The 15752-nt window shown below is 40.7% G+C and overlaps 1 protein-coding gene across 2 annotated transcripts in view; it reads right to left on the bottom strand.

The window, feature by feature from the left end:
• Window positions 1-15752, bottom strand: part of FBN1 (fibrillin 1) — a 291197-nt gene that overhangs the window by 177133 nt on the left and 98312 nt on the right. The window lies entirely within an intron of this gene.

Here is a 15752-nt window from a genome sequence, read left to right as displayed (position 1 = left end):
CCCAAGAGAGGAACAGGAGATAGACTTAGTTTGGACAATTCAGTGGAATATGCCACAGTGTCACATAGTGCAAGCGATAGCCATATGATGCAGGGATATATGCATCTGCGGAAGATGGCGGCGCTATATAAATACTAAATAATAATATTTTGCCTCACCAGGATTGCACTTTTATTTAGCTTTCCTGTATGACAAGAAGACACAGCCAGCTCTAGGGGAACAGGAAAACAAAGGTAAATGAAGGAGGCTGGTGCACACCAAGAGTGCTTCTGAGCGTTTTTCAAATCAACAGTGATTTGAAAAGCGCTTGACTAATGTTACCCTATGTGGGTGTTCCCACAGCAGCGTTGTGATTTTTTCAAAATCGCAGGTATACTGCATGTAGCATGTTTTTGAGCAATTCATTCAAAAATCGCTCTGAAAATCACTTCACAAAATCACACTCACAAATTGCTAGCGATTGCTATTGTCATTTTGGCGTGCACTAGCCCAGAGATAGGAGTGGAGAAATTGAGAATAGCCTGAGATGGAGCAGAGAACTTATCTGTATTGCAGTCCCACATCAGACAGGCTACTTGCCTGTAATCGGACTCCTGTCCCTGTCAGTCTCTCACACAAGTCAGAAAGAAGCCCTCCTGGAGTCTAGGGACTGTCAAAAACTTTTCAGCTTGTTAAACACCTTACCCACACATGCAGTCATTATAACAATGGGGAGAGACCAGACAGATGTTTGCCCACGGACCCCGAGTCCAGGCAAGCTCTGCATCATGCTGTGCATATTTACCAGCTTGCCTGCACTCTAATTTCATCATGTCTGACACTTCTGTGCTGTGGAGAGTCCGGGACTCCATAATCAACATTCTCTCACTGCAGGCTGCATCTTCTTGTGAGGGAAGCTGGGCTGCCTCTCTCATTCTATTAGCTGGAGGGAAGCACCAGAAGTAAGAAGGGAGGGAGAATGAGGCTGTTTATATTATGCAGGCTTCCCTGGCTGAATACACAGCTCAGTGCAGGAGGGAGGTTCCAGACACCCGGAATAGCCCCCTGAGTTCGCCAGTGTCTGACATATTTGACAAGTAGGATAAGTGTTCAAAAACATGTTTTTCTAGCAAAGGCAAAACTACATTTTTGTAATTTTTTATATGTAGTGTTGTGAGGTTCTGTTAACCCAAACTGGGGTTTTGGACTTCAGAAGATAGAGCTAATCTACAAAAACACACATTTTAACTGTAGATCCCAAATCCATTGTCCAAGTGAGCAAATTCAGCTTCTAAAGGTAGCCATACATGCAGCGATTCTGATTCAATCGCCAAAGTGATTGACTTTTGGGGAATCAACTTCAGTATAGTTGATCGAAAGTCCATTAACTAGTGACCCACACACTACAAGTGATATCCTATGTGATTCCCCTTTACTAATCGATCTGACCAATGTTGTATCTCCATGCTCTGAATGCAAAAATCGATTCAGAGTCGATCGAATGTCATGTGATCAGTCGTCGATTCCTGTGCGAGCAACCGATATCTTGCATCCTGCTCAATTGACGAAGCTGGTCGTCTCAACTTGATATTGTCTACTTGATTCTCTCTCGATTTGATAAAATGATTGAAACAAATGGTCGATCGTACAGCAAAATCACTAGATGTATGGCCACCTTTAGCTGCTAAGGTAAGGCAATGATAAGCAATACCAGATAGGACTCGACAGTTTTCAGGATATATATCCAAAGTTAACTTTATTATATAAAGGCACCGTTATACAGTATATAGTCCCATGCAACATGTAGCAGGTAGACTGTGAATTGAGATATTGCTACAGTAATCAAGGGAAGCCACTTGATTTTGCTTCACAATAATCATGAACAAACTGCATAATAACATGCGTATTTGCCTCTATACATTTTCCATTCATGTATCCAAAATTATATATTTTTTATAATCATCATCAGCTATTTCCTTTAATTATTGTAGTTTATTGTAACTCCTTTCTAACTATTCACAGTTACAAAGTGGTAATAAAATACTGGTGATACATCTCGGCTTTATTTGTTTTACATTATATTATACTTTTTTCTTTATAGCTGGGATAATCCTACAATTCTGTGCTTCCTGTGATTTACAGCATTGTGGAAAGTAATAGCATACTAGATTATTTTTTATATAAGCAGCATACTGAGATTTTATTCCAAACCTGCTGTTGTATAAACTAGCAAATTTCTTGTTAGCAAGTAACTTTTTCGAATTTACAATCATTTACAAAACAGATTACCTAAGGGAACTATAATGTTTCATTGCATTAAAACATTAATTGTTAAAGGGCCCAACTGCAATTAGTTTGTGATGTCTATTGCAAAGATATCTGCTTTTAGTTTGCACTTAAACAAGATGTTCTCTGGAAAAAAAAAAGTGGCGATGACAGACACCCTGTAGATTCAGAAAACACCAGTTTCCATGACATTGCTAACATCTGGACTACTGCGTATGTCAGTGGTGGATTGTGGAAACCTGGCAGTAGAGGGGCACAAACAATAACTGACATTGGCAAGAAAGTGTTGGCATTTGATCACAATGCTTTGTAATGCTCTACCATACTGCCAATTACGCCTGGAAATGGCACCTATGCAGATTTTATATCATCCAGCCTAGAATTCCAGAGTGGAGCATAAAGGGCAAAGTCTGTCATATTAATATTGCATTAAAACATGCCTGCTTAAAGAGAAACTCCAACCAAGAATTGAACTTTTTCCCAATCAGTAGCTGATACCCCATTTTACATGAGAAAGACAATGATTTTCACAAACAGACCATTAGGGGGCGCTGTGTGACTGATTTTGTGCTGAAACCCCTCCCACAAGAGGCTCTGAATACCGCGGTACTGCTGGCAAACTGCCACAATGTAACAATGTTCAGAGACAGGAAATAGCTGTTATTAGCTGTCTCTAACAGACAGAGTAGCTAGAAACAGCTAAATAACCTGCCCACAGTAACAATGTCACCATATAATAAATGTCAGAATGTGAATCTGGGAGAGGAAAGATTTTACAATGAGCAAACACTGACTAAATCATTTATACATAATTATGGTAAAAAATGAAGCACTTTTTTACTACATTATTTTCACTGGAGTTCCTCTTTAAAGCGTACCTGAACTGACCAGTTACATGAGAAGATAAATATGGCTATATATGTTACCATTTCTACTTAGAACCTGCTTGTGTTATTTTTTCATGTTTTGTTTTTAATGCAAGACTTAATAAGTTGGTGCTTGATCTGTGCAGTCAGGGAAAGCCAATAAAAGCCAAACTCTTGTATCTGGCTAAACAAACACTGCTGAAAACATGATAGTGAAGACAATTTCAAAAAGTTATCGTCTTTATGCAGAAGCTGAATGACCCCGATTTTACATCACACTGACATGGCTGCTGTTCACAGTTTAGACTTGGAATTAAAAAAAATTAAAATGTAAAATGTAAAATAAGTACATTATACTCCAAGAAAGTTCTAGTTACAATTACTACAACACATACAATTAGATTATTAATACTTTATATTTTAAGCTTGCAAGAACAGTACCCTCACCCTCTTGTTTCTTGTATTCTCTTCTATCATACCGTCTACCAATTTTGTATTATGTACCAATATCTGTATTTATATATGTTACGGCCAGAACCCAAAGTCTGGCCACTTCGGGTTCTGGCCAGGCAAAACTGAAGTGGCTGTCTCACTGCGGCCAATGTGAGAAATGAAAAAAAGTTTTCCTGATTCCCCGGCGACCGCCTTACACTGTCTCAATGTGACAAATTAAGCTGGCTTCTCGGCTCTGGCTCCTCCCCCTGCCCCCTCCTATTCAGCTCTGGCTGCCGCCCCCCCCCCCCCCCCCCTCCCCGAGTCAGAGGTGCCCAAGTTTAATCTATCAAGTGTACAAGGCTTTAGTAACACTTCCTTCAGATACTAGAGGAACATCTTTCACTCTCCAGGAAGCTCAGAGGCAAATTGCTTGTACAGTGACTAAGTACGTTCAACATTCACAGCTTTTCACTATAGAAACTTGTGATAAAAATTGTTATTTTCTGAAAACAACTTCAGATGTGCAAGCAAAAGTATGTATGTAATAGTCTTTGTGAGGGTAACTTGCCCTTAGGCCAGGAGTGGCCTAACATTTTAGGTCAAGGGCCATTTCACCATTGCTAGGGGCCAAACTAGTAAAATTAAACACAATTTTTGCTAATTGACGTTAGGTACACTATGCCTGTGACATTTTGCCAAAATGTTTCCACTGGAAATAACACGAATACTGTGTGCAATTAGAACAGTGGCAGCTGCTAATCAGTACCTGTTACTGCAGCTGACACAGTGGTGTCTGCTAATCAGTGCCTGTTACTGCAGCTGACACAGTGGCGTCTGCTAATCAGTGCCTGTTACTGCTTCTGGCACAGTGGCAGCTGCTTATCAGTGGCTGTTACTACTTCTGGCTCCTGCATGTGACACTGCAGCTACAGTCTGCGGGCCCCATGGTATTGAGAACTGTAGAGAGATTTGGGGGCCACCAGAAATGGCTCGATGGGCTGCATCTGGACCCCGGGCCAGACTTAGGACATGCCTGTCTTAGGCAGTGTTTTTCCCTAAGTTTAATTGTACTTAAATACTCATTAGGGGTATAATTAGTGTTGCACGTATTTTGATGTGACAACAAATATTTTGTGGGTCTGAGCCACCCTGCCATAGCAGTACAAAGTACTTATCGAAGAATAATATACAGATCCATATGCAGTGAAAGGGCAGACATATAACAGAAAATATGTTTTGAATATAACAGTATTATGAAGGAACAAAAGTAACTGGCCAAGACAGTTATGCTTTCAGTTCATCTTTCCATTTTATGAGTTAACCACACAAATAGCAGTGGTTGAGTGCAGTGACCAGGAAATTAACACAGAAAAAAAACAGAAGAAAAAAGGGTAAGAATAAATGAGATCAAGAGAAGGAAATACCTGAGAACCCAGAGGTATGTACACATCACTCCTCCTCATCATCATTGCCCACAGTTTGTAGTTCAACCACTTAAAGTGGTCTGAAATTCCGACATAACATTCAATAAAAATGTGTTTTCCTACTTTTTATTACTCATACAGTTATCATATTTGCTTTTGTGCATAAGTAATATTGTCTGTTTACAAATTACAGGTTTCCAAAGTGTAGTTTATCGTGCCCTAAAAGCTGTAATTTGCCTTTTATTCAAACTGCTTTTTATTATATATTAACATCTTCTAATTAGCTGTTCTGAGCTGTTTGTTTGTCTGAAGCACAGAGAGCTCCTTTTCACCTGTTACACTGTGTTTACACATATTGTAACAACATTGGAATGTAAACAAAGATACTGTTATCTCCAGTTTGGATGTGGATTTGAAGCTGAACAGCGGGACAAAGTGCTTTGTTTAACCATTTCAGTGATGTTCTGCTGAAACACAAATTCTGGGATAGTAGCTTTCAAGCTGTGAGGAATCTTTTAGAGCAAAGTATATAGGTAGAAGAAACAACGTTTTGTAAAAAAAATAATACCTTTTAATGGCTAACTGATAAGAGTTAAATTATGCGAGCTTTCTGGGATCTAGTCCCCTTCTTCAGGCATATTTCCAAATGTTAGCTGAAGTAAAACACTGATGCAGGTAAATAGTAAACACGTGGATGACAGTTGTGCTGGTTACGCCTGAAGAAGGGGACTAGATCCCAGAAAGCTTGCATAATTTAACTCAGTTCGCCATTAAAGGGTATTATTTTTTACAAAACATTGTTTCTTTTACCAATATAATTTGTTTGGATAACATGGTACAGAAACTTTTTTGCTACTTAGAGCAAAGTAGAAATGCTGGCTTTCAGACCCCTTTAATTCATGCATAATATGTTGGTTCTTCATAAATAAAGGGCAATAACAACAACACCCAATGTTTACAAAAATGGATACCCACTCAGATGCCCAGGCTATTTACTTGGCTGACAGCCATATGGTGCACTTAAAGGACCACCATCACGAAAATCATAAAATTTAAATTACATATAAACACATACAATTAAGAAGTAGGTTTCTTCCAGAATAAAATGAGCCATATATTACTTTTTTTTCCTATGTTGCTGTCACTTTCAGTAGGTAGTAGAAATCTGACAGAACCGTCAGGCTTTGGACTAGCCCATCTCCGCATGGGGGGGGGGGGGTGTTCTCAGGGCTTTCATTTTCAAAAGTTTTCAAAAGCACTTACAGAATGTCAGTTGCTCTGTACAACTGCCAAAAAAGTGTGCAGCAAGCAGGGAGGCTGGCCAGCATCTTTTTATAAATCCTTTTCAGGGAATGTCTTTATAGAGAGTAAGAGCTTTTCTGAGAATCCCCCATGAAGAGATGGACTAGTCCAAAAACTGTTGGTTCTGTCAGATTTCTGCTTTCTGCTGTAAGTGACAGCAACATAGGAGAAAAGTAATGTATGGCTCATTTTACTCTGGAAGAAACACACTTCTTATTTGTATGCATTTTGCATTTTATGATTTTCGCAATAGTGGTTTTTTAATAGCATTGACTGAATGAATGTGGTCACAAAAAGGTCCTCCCAATGCAGAGAACATTGGGAACATAACTGATCCCACAAACATGCATTGGAGTAATTAAAATGTGTCTTCTATTAGGTGGTTGCCATTTGCAATCCTCAACTGGGTCATATCCCACAGTAGAGATGGTGTCTGAGAGATCAGTGAGCTTATGATTGTGTGTATGGCTCCACAGCAGAAACCTTTTCTAATAAATCTAGGAAAGCATGAATTTAATGAAATAAGTTATGATCTGCAATGGATTATTTTAGCAATCCTGCTTGCACAGTTGACTAAAGTGAGGGTTGCAGAACAATTTTAATAAATCTAGCCCAGGTCTGCAAGATTACTGCCTTTATTCAGTGTTTGCCTGTAAGAATGGTCAGTGAGATGCAAATCAGTTCTTACAAATGTTATGGTTATTTCATGCAAATTTCTGCAACAGCTGCTGGTATTGATTGGTCCATTTTCAAGCTGTATAGGAATAATTTTCATGTCATTGACCATCCATATTCTCCAGCTCAGGAGGGCCTTAGATAATCAAGCTTAACCACTTTACCCCCGCGCGTACGTATTTCTCCGCCCCTTTTTCCATCCTTTAAAAACCAGGGACGGAGAAACACGTACTTTCCGCGTTCCCGACGCTGCCCGCGCTCCCGCTCGTAAACACGCCGCCCGCCGCTAGTAAACACGCCGCCGCCCGCTCGCCCAGAGATCAATGAACGGGAAAATCCATTCCCGTTCGTTGATCTAAGCCCCGCAATGATCAGCTGCTCTCCTATGGGCAGCGCGATCATTGTGAGAAAAAAACTCACGTGTCCAGCCTCCTTCTACTTCCTCCAAGCTTCTGGAAGGAAGCTTGGAGGTCGCATTAAAACAAAAAGTTACTGTGGCCATCTTGTGGCCAAATAGTAAACTACACCCTACACATTTTTCACATACAAATAAATGACTTTTACACATAAAATTAACTCATTACCTCCCACACTCCCTATTTTTTTTTTTTTGTAATTAAAAAAAAATTAAAAAATTTACAATTAAAAAAAATACATAAATAGTTACCTTAGGGACTGAACTTTTTAAATATTTATGTCAAGAGGGTATAACACTGTTACTTTATAAACTATGGGCTTGTAATTAGGGATGGACGCAAAACTGAAAAAAATGCACCTTTATTTCCAAATAAAAAATTGGCGCCAAACATTGTGATAGGGACATAATTTAAATGGTTTTATAACCGGGACAAAAGGGCAAATACGTTTCATGGGTTTTAATTACAGTAGCATTATTATTTAAAAACTATAATGGCCGAAAACTGAAAAATAATTATTTTTTTCCCCACATTTTTCCTATTTTCCCATTAAAACACATTTAGAAAAAAATAATTCTTGGCATAATGTCCCACCTAAAGAAAGCCTAATTGGTGGCGGAAAAAACAAGATATAGTTCATTTCATTGCGATAAGTAATGATAAAGTTATAGATGAATGAATGGAAGGAGCGCTGAAAGGTGAAAATTGCTCTGGTGCTCAGGGGGTAAAACCCCTCAGTGGTGAAGTGGTTAATAGTTAAGGTGCTGGTACAGTTTATTTACAAGCAGTGGTGATACACATGGTAAATCGTTATTACTACTACTATCATTATTATCTTTTATTTATAATACACAATTATAGTGTTTTTAAAAAAAAGTTTATTGTAACTAAAATTTTAAAAGCTTAAAGTGGCCTGAAACTCCGACATAACATTCAATGAAAATGTGTTTTCCTACTTTTTATTACTCATACAGTTTGCTTTTGTGCATAAGTAATATTGTCTGTTTACAAATTACAAGTTTCCAAAGTGTAGTTTATTGTACCCTGAAAACTGGCATTGCATTTTATTCAAACTGCATTTTATTATATAATATCTTCTAATGAGCTTTTCTGAACACAGAGAGCTCCTTTTCACTTGTTAGACTGTGTTTACACACATTGTAACAAGATTGGAATGTAAACAACAATACTGTTATCTACAGTTTGGTTGCGGATTGAAGCTGAATAGCAGGACAAACTGTTTTTGTTTAACCATTTCAGTGATGTTCTGCTAAAACAAAAATGTCTGGGATAGTAGCTTTCAAGCTGTAAGGAATCTTTTAGAGCAAAGTAGAAATGCTGGCTTTCAGACCACTTTAAATAACAACCCTTGGCCAACTAACTTTATACAGTATAGTGCAAGATTTAAAGACTATGATCACTTTATAGCTACTGAGCATTGACAATTTAAAAGGAGTGACAACCCTTACATTTTGCCAATTACTAGAGCACTGCGATTCACATGTAAATCGCGGTGCTCATTTACCACTAGTGTGCGTTGCTTTTTACCCGCACACAATCGCCAGCTTGTAAGATTCTCACCACAATCGCGCTCAGTTCTTGACGGGTAAATGATGCAATCAGGGCTAGTGGAAAATGTTGCTTGTGCGTACGCACCGCTGAGCAATCGTGGGCACTTGCGGATGCAGGGGAAAAGGGCCCTTTATAAGGATTATGATGTTAGAGGAATATTCCATCCGGTCTTTCATACCAGGAATACAAACGGCATAAAAATGTAAAAGCCAGCTAAATGTTATTTTGAGTGAACATCACAAACTTTACTGCACAAAACATTCACAACTGGGAAATAAAACAACATTCAATGGCATCTGTCTGGGAGTTTTCTTCTTGTGTACAAACATCTATTCATGCTTTGGTTTTTCTACTAGTAAGACATTGAGAAATGTTTTTCCTTAGGGGGAGTAGTTTGATATTTGTGTTGTTTATTGTTTTTTTTTTTTTTTTTTTTCTTAGTAACCACTTAGTGGTCTTGTATACGACAGGCCAGATTTCAACTTTGCCTTAAAACTTGGCACCAGACTGTCCTTTAAATAATGTTCTGCCACAAATACACTGTAGACTTTACCGATGTCAAAAAATAAAGTAAATCTTATACAAATTCACCATAGTCATAGGGGGGTTAACGCTTGTTGTTGGATTTTTACCTACCACTACTAAGGTGGTAGAAGAAAATATATTAACATGTGCAGGGGTACATAACTGATCAATGCATGGTGCTCTCCAAGTGCAGCCTGCAATTCTAATGCCATAGGTTTTCCACAGCAGGATGTTGACTCCTTCAGGACTGAAGAAGGCATGTGAAGGTGAAATAGGTGCATAATGTAATGTATGCTTTACATCCCAAAGTTAGTGACTATAAATACCAGCTCACACAGAAAGACACATTAGGTGTGAAACATTGTATTGATTAGCAAGGGAAGATTTCTACATTTTCTAAACCTAGGCCAACTTTCTTGTCGTTTCCCTTCCATGGGAAGCAATGCCCCCCTTATTATATGTGTAGCCCCCTCTTCCATGGAAAGATGTGCTAAGGTTTTTGTGGCCCCAAGCAGCACATCATTTGTGGCCCTCCCTCCCAGTCAGAGGCCCCTTCTCACATATTAGGTAGCCAAGGTGCCCCCAAGTATAAATAGCCAATCCCAGTATAGGTGTATCTTTTCCCCCATAGGGCATTGGTGTCAGTGGGGGTATGTAACTTCCTGCTGCCTTCCCCATCCCTAGCACTCATAGACCTACAGGTCAGCGGCCACTTGAAGAGAGGAGAGGAGCGCACAGTAACCATGCAGCAAACTTAAAATGCAGGAAGTGAGCAATGACGTCACATCCAGATCTACATCGTGGTCACTGCGCCAAACTTTTCCTGTGTTCAAATTGGCACTGTTCTGAGGTCTGTGGGTGAGTGACAGGGAGGCAGTGGCAGCCATACAAGTCATAAGGCTAACCTGGCAGGATGTGTGGCCCCTGTTGTGGGTGAGGCCTCAAGCGACCGCTTGATTCACTTAGGCCTAGCTGCACCCCTGTCCATGGAATTACATGCATGTACGGAAGTCCATCTCTTTCATATATACCTCCCTCTGTCAGCAGCTACCCTCTGCTCCCAATTCATGTTGCTCCCCATTTGCAGCCTCCCATTTCTACTTGCAGCTCTCTTCTATATATAGCAAGCTCTCTTGCATGTCCGTCGCTGAAGGCCTAGGCCTTGGTTGGCTTTTACAGATATCCAACCCTGTTGATTAGCATGGACTATACAGTATATCAAATGCATTTCTACATGTGGAAAAACATGAAAACATTAGTCTGATGTAAAATCTACTTCATTCAGGTGCAAAAGAAATATAATTAATAACTCTTTGAACTTTCCAACTCTAAAACCTCACCAGAAGGGCTTTCTCAAACAGTTCAGAAGGTTTTGCCCTCTATTTACTTTTCAGGACATGGGGCAGAATTCAGCAAGCCCATTTGCATAGATAACAACTTTTTTAACGCTTGCTATACCCGAAAATAGAAATAGACTTCAGACCATTTCTTATTAGGACTCAGAGCCGGATTTGTATTCTTTAGCGCCCAAGGCCACTGTCTCTAGCCGCCCCCTTCAGTATAGGTAGCGAGATCAGGCCGCCATCAGAAATTTTTGGGCCCCTCACACATCATCAGGCCTGCCCCCCTGCCCCTCCCTGTGCCCACCCACTGGTTTCCCCGCACACTAGCCACCCCACCCCCGTGTCTGTGCGCGAAGTGCGCTGCAGCAAAAGATGTACATGGCCATGGAATGTTGTGGGTGGAGCCAAATACTAGCAAAATACAGGTAATCCCCAGTTAACAAATGAGATAGGGACTTGTAGGTCGTTCTTATCCTTTCTCTTTTGTCCCCCTCTTTTCTTCCTGTGCCTCTTTTGTACCTCTCTGTCTCACAACAGTTTGTGCCTCTTTTGTGTCCCTCTGTGTGACCTCATGTTCCCGTCTCATCTCTTTTCTCCTTGTGCCTCTTTTGTCTGCCTCTGTTTCCCGTGTCTCTTTTATTCCCCTGTGTTACCTCTTGTCCCCCTGCCCTAGCCAGGTATAGGTGCCTCCAGTATAGGTATCCATGCATGGGTGCCCCCAGTATAGGTAGCCAGGTATAGGTTCCCCCAGTATAAGTAGCCAGCTATAGGTGGTGCCCTAGTATAGGTAGCCTGGTGTAGATGCCCCCAGTATAGGTAGCCTGGTATAGCTGGTGCCCCAGTATAGGCCAGCAAGATACATGTGCCCCAGTATAGGTATTCAACTATAAGTGGTGCCTGGTATAGGTAGCCTGGTATAGTTGCCCCCAGTATAGGTAGCCTGGTATGGGTGATGCACCAGTATAGGTTAGCCAGGTACAGGTGACCCCAGTATAGGTAGCAAGCTATAGGCGCCCCAGTATAAGTAGCCAAGTATAGGTGGTGCTCCAGTATAGGTAGACAGGTACAAGTGGTGCCCTCAGTAAAGGGAGCCAAGTATAGGTGGTGCCCAAGTATAGGTAGCCAGGTATATGTGGTGCCCCAGTATAGGTAGCTAGGTATAGGTGGTTCCAGCCCCAGTATAGGTAGCCAGGTATAAGTGGTGGCCCAGTATAGGTAGCCTGTAGCCAGATATAGGTGGTGCCCCAGTATAGAAAGTCAGCTGTAGTGGGCTCACTCATCTGCTCCCCACGTTCAAGCGCTGATGTCACTCTACTTACAGTGCTGGAACGTGGTGTGCTGATTAGTGAGCCAAAGGCCTGCAGCCAGCACATGCGGCCCTTCCAGCGCTTGGGGGAAAGCCCTGGGCCCCTAAATGCAGAGGCAGTTGTCCCTCCTTGATGGCTGCCCTGAGCGAGATGACCCCTCTCCCCTTCCCTCTAGTATAGGTAGCCTGATGACTCCCCAGTATAGGTAGCCAGATGACCTCTTCCCCCCTTTCCCTCCTGTATAGGTAGCCAGATGACTCCTTTAATCCCTCCTTTTCTCACCTCCCTTTCAGTATAGGTAGCCAGCTCACCTTCACTCCGTAGCAGCCATCAGTGTCACTCATTTCTCCACTCATCTCCAATGCAGAAGCTTCCTCTTCCTTTCCCTCTCCAATGCTGCCTAAGTCCATAGCTGCCGGCCACAATGCAAACGTGCGCAGAGAGGAAGGTGTCTGCTGCACAGGCGACTAGCAGCAGAGTACCACGGTCAGGTGTTAGCCTGATCTCTGTGCATTACAGCATTTGCAAGCTTACAAATGCTACACCAGTTTAACCTGCTGCTTTGGTGCCCTTGCTCATGTGGTACCCTAGGCCATGGCCTAGGAGGCCTTGGCCTAAATCCGGCCCTGTTAGGACTACTGTTACTGCAGTAAGATTCATGTGAGCTAGCAGAGCACAGCAATTTTATAAGTAATAATGATGGGGGAGCCGTGTCCATTAACCCATTAGTGCCATGCGTGGGGTAAAGTGCGCATTGGTATGGTAGCACGCATTACGTCACACATTACCATATCAACGCACATGTGATCCCAGTAACACACATGGTACTATTGGGTTAACGGGCGCTGCTCCCCCGGTGTTATTACCGTAGTTTGGTGAATCAGGTGAATGTTTCATGTAACCTTAGGTATGCTTTAATGATGAGTGAGATTTTAAACTCATGTGAAATGTATTTTTTTCCTAGTAATGCTGGATATGACAGGCCTCAAGATCAGTCACAATTTGTACAGTAGAGTGCTAGTTTGCCATAGCTGAAGGAGAACACTTTTCTGGCACATAATATAAGTATTTTGTATGCGACACGCTGGTTACTGTCAACTGTTGAAGAAAGCCATTCATAAAATTAAATTTTTAATACAGGTGTTTTTCATAAATGAAGTTCTGCTTTATAATCACCATATGAACAATAATCTTCTGTGACACTTTGTACACTGTGCAGAGCTATTCTGAATACGGTGTGCAGAACTGACTGCATGTTTTCAGTTTGCACACTTTTAGTTTGTGTACTTTCTTTTTATTTGGATTTGTTTCTATGTTATTTTTTTTCTCTCAGTATCCGGTGCAAACAGGAATCTTATAACATGGGCAAGTTAGGTTCACTGCACGGCTTTCATTATGCCTACACATTTCACTTTAGGATGGTGCATGCAAGGAGTATCTGGTAAATATGTATAATATATGTAAAAAACATAAAAAAAATAAAATAAAAGCTATGCCCCATTCCCTTAAAGGAATACTATCGATACCCAAGTGTTCTAAAATGACAATGTACAAATAATGTCTAAGTAGCTGTGTAAACATTTTCCTACTTTTCATGTTAAATATCAGAGGCAAAAACAGTAATTTATTGAGGGTAGGATTTAGCTATATTAGTACAAATCAATTGCAGAAGGGGTGTCTGCTTCAATGCACAGCCAGAGTTGCATATCAGACTACAGAAAGAAAATATCAAACATATCAAACTCTGAAAGCAAAAACAGTATGAAAAGCTGTGAGAATAGTTACATTTCCTCTGCTCTCTTCAGACACTTCCGTTAGAAACACAGGACACAGGAGCTGCAGCTGTTGGGAGCTCTCTTCTCTGTCACACACAGAGCTACACATAGGGCTCGATTCACAAAGCGGTGCTAACCCAGTTAGAGACTTTAGGCATGATAACCATTGCACCACGCTGGTGAAAAGCCAGTTTAGGTGTGATAAGTTTAGGCATGATAAGTTTAGGTGTGAGAAGTTTAGGCATGATAAGTTTAGATAAGTTTAGATCGCTTGCAAAGTCCTGCACGCAAAGCAGCGCCATTAAACTTTATACGAAGTGCACCAGACTTTGCTAGCGTAAAACTTTTGATCAGCTGTGCACTGCGGTGCTAACGCAGTTGGCGCTTAAACTTATCATGCCTAAAGTTATAACACCTAAACTTATCATGCCTAAACTTATCACACCTAAACTTATCACACCTAAACTTGATAAAGGGCTTTTCACCAGCGTGCTAACTGTTAGCACCGCTTTGTGAATCAGGCCCATAGAGTTCACTGATCAAGTGTGAGGGAATTTCCCCTCTCCTCATTGCTCAGTCAGCCGTCAGTTTTGGCGTCAGTAAAGATTGAAAGTATTTTGCTAACAGTAAACAAAGAAGTTGCTACTAAAATGTATACACCAGTACTTAGCAGCACTTCCCAAACAATTCCTGTGTCAATTGAAAAAAATATGTGAATCGATAGTATTCCTTTAAATGTCCAGAAAAAAAGCCACGTTTAGCACCTACTGTACAATACACCAGCCATAATATCAACAGTCCGTTAGTAAATGTTCTGGGAGTATACTGTATATAGTCAACTATAAGTGTAGAAATTTAGGTGTAACTCACTAAATAAAAGTATAGGTGTCGATTTATACACGAGTCACGGACAACACTGAGCACACTGAGTAATGTGTGTACTGTTAGTGACATTCCCAATGACAGCAATTTACTCAGTGGTAACTGACACTTTCTTGATAAAGGAAATGCCAAGAAAACACAGGTCTGATAGTCCTGGCCACAATTAAAAAGGAAAGCAGGAAAGATACTGGGCTGCAGGAGAGGGGGTGAATAATTGCTGCACTTGGGGGCCTGGAGAAGTTATTGGTTGCATTTAAAGGAATACTTTCATGAAAAATTGTAGAATTCAAAATACATGAATAAAAAGTAAATTTCTCCTAGAGTAAAATAAGCTATAAATTACTTTTCTCCTATGTTTCTGCTAGAAATCTGACAGAACCGACAGGTTTTAGAACAGTCCATCTCTTCATGGGGGATTCTCAGCATGACCTTTATTCTCTATAAATACACTCCCTGAAAAGGATTTATACAAAGATGCTGGCCAGCCTCCCTGCTCATCGTACACTTTTTTGGCAGTTGGATTTAGCAACTGCCATTCACTAAGTGTTTTTGAAAATAAAGAAAACCCTTAGAATCCCCCATGAGGAGATGGGCTAGTCCAAAACCTGTTGGTTCTGTCAGATTTCTACTACCTACTGTAAGTCACAGCAACATAGCGATAAAGTAATTTATGGCTCAATTTACTGTGGAAGAAATGCACTTATTTGACTGTGTTTACATATATTTTAAATGTTATGATTTTGCCAAAAGTGTTCCTTTAAGGGCCAGGGTTAATGACTGCAATACTTTATGCAGTGCAGTAATTAACCCCTCCTGATCCCAAAGTGCAGCTGTTAATTCTTCATGGTTCCCAAGTGCAGCCATTAACTTGATAGGTAGACTTATACTTGAGTCAATAAAACATTCCAGCTTAAGAGGGTCAAATATTGGAGTTGACTTATACATGATGTCAACTTATATTCGAG

Source organism: Hyperolius riggenbachi, chromosome 3 (genome assembly GCF_040937935.1).
Source record: "Hyperolius riggenbachi isolate aHypRig1 chromosome 3, aHypRig1.pri, whole genome shotgun sequence".
NCBI classification, from domain to species: domain Eukaryota; kingdom Metazoa; phylum Chordata; class Amphibia; order Anura; family Hyperoliidae; genus Hyperolius; species Hyperolius riggenbachi.
Note: the sequence above shows the minus strand (reverse complement) of the source record. Positions and strands in the feature narration are given on the sequence as shown.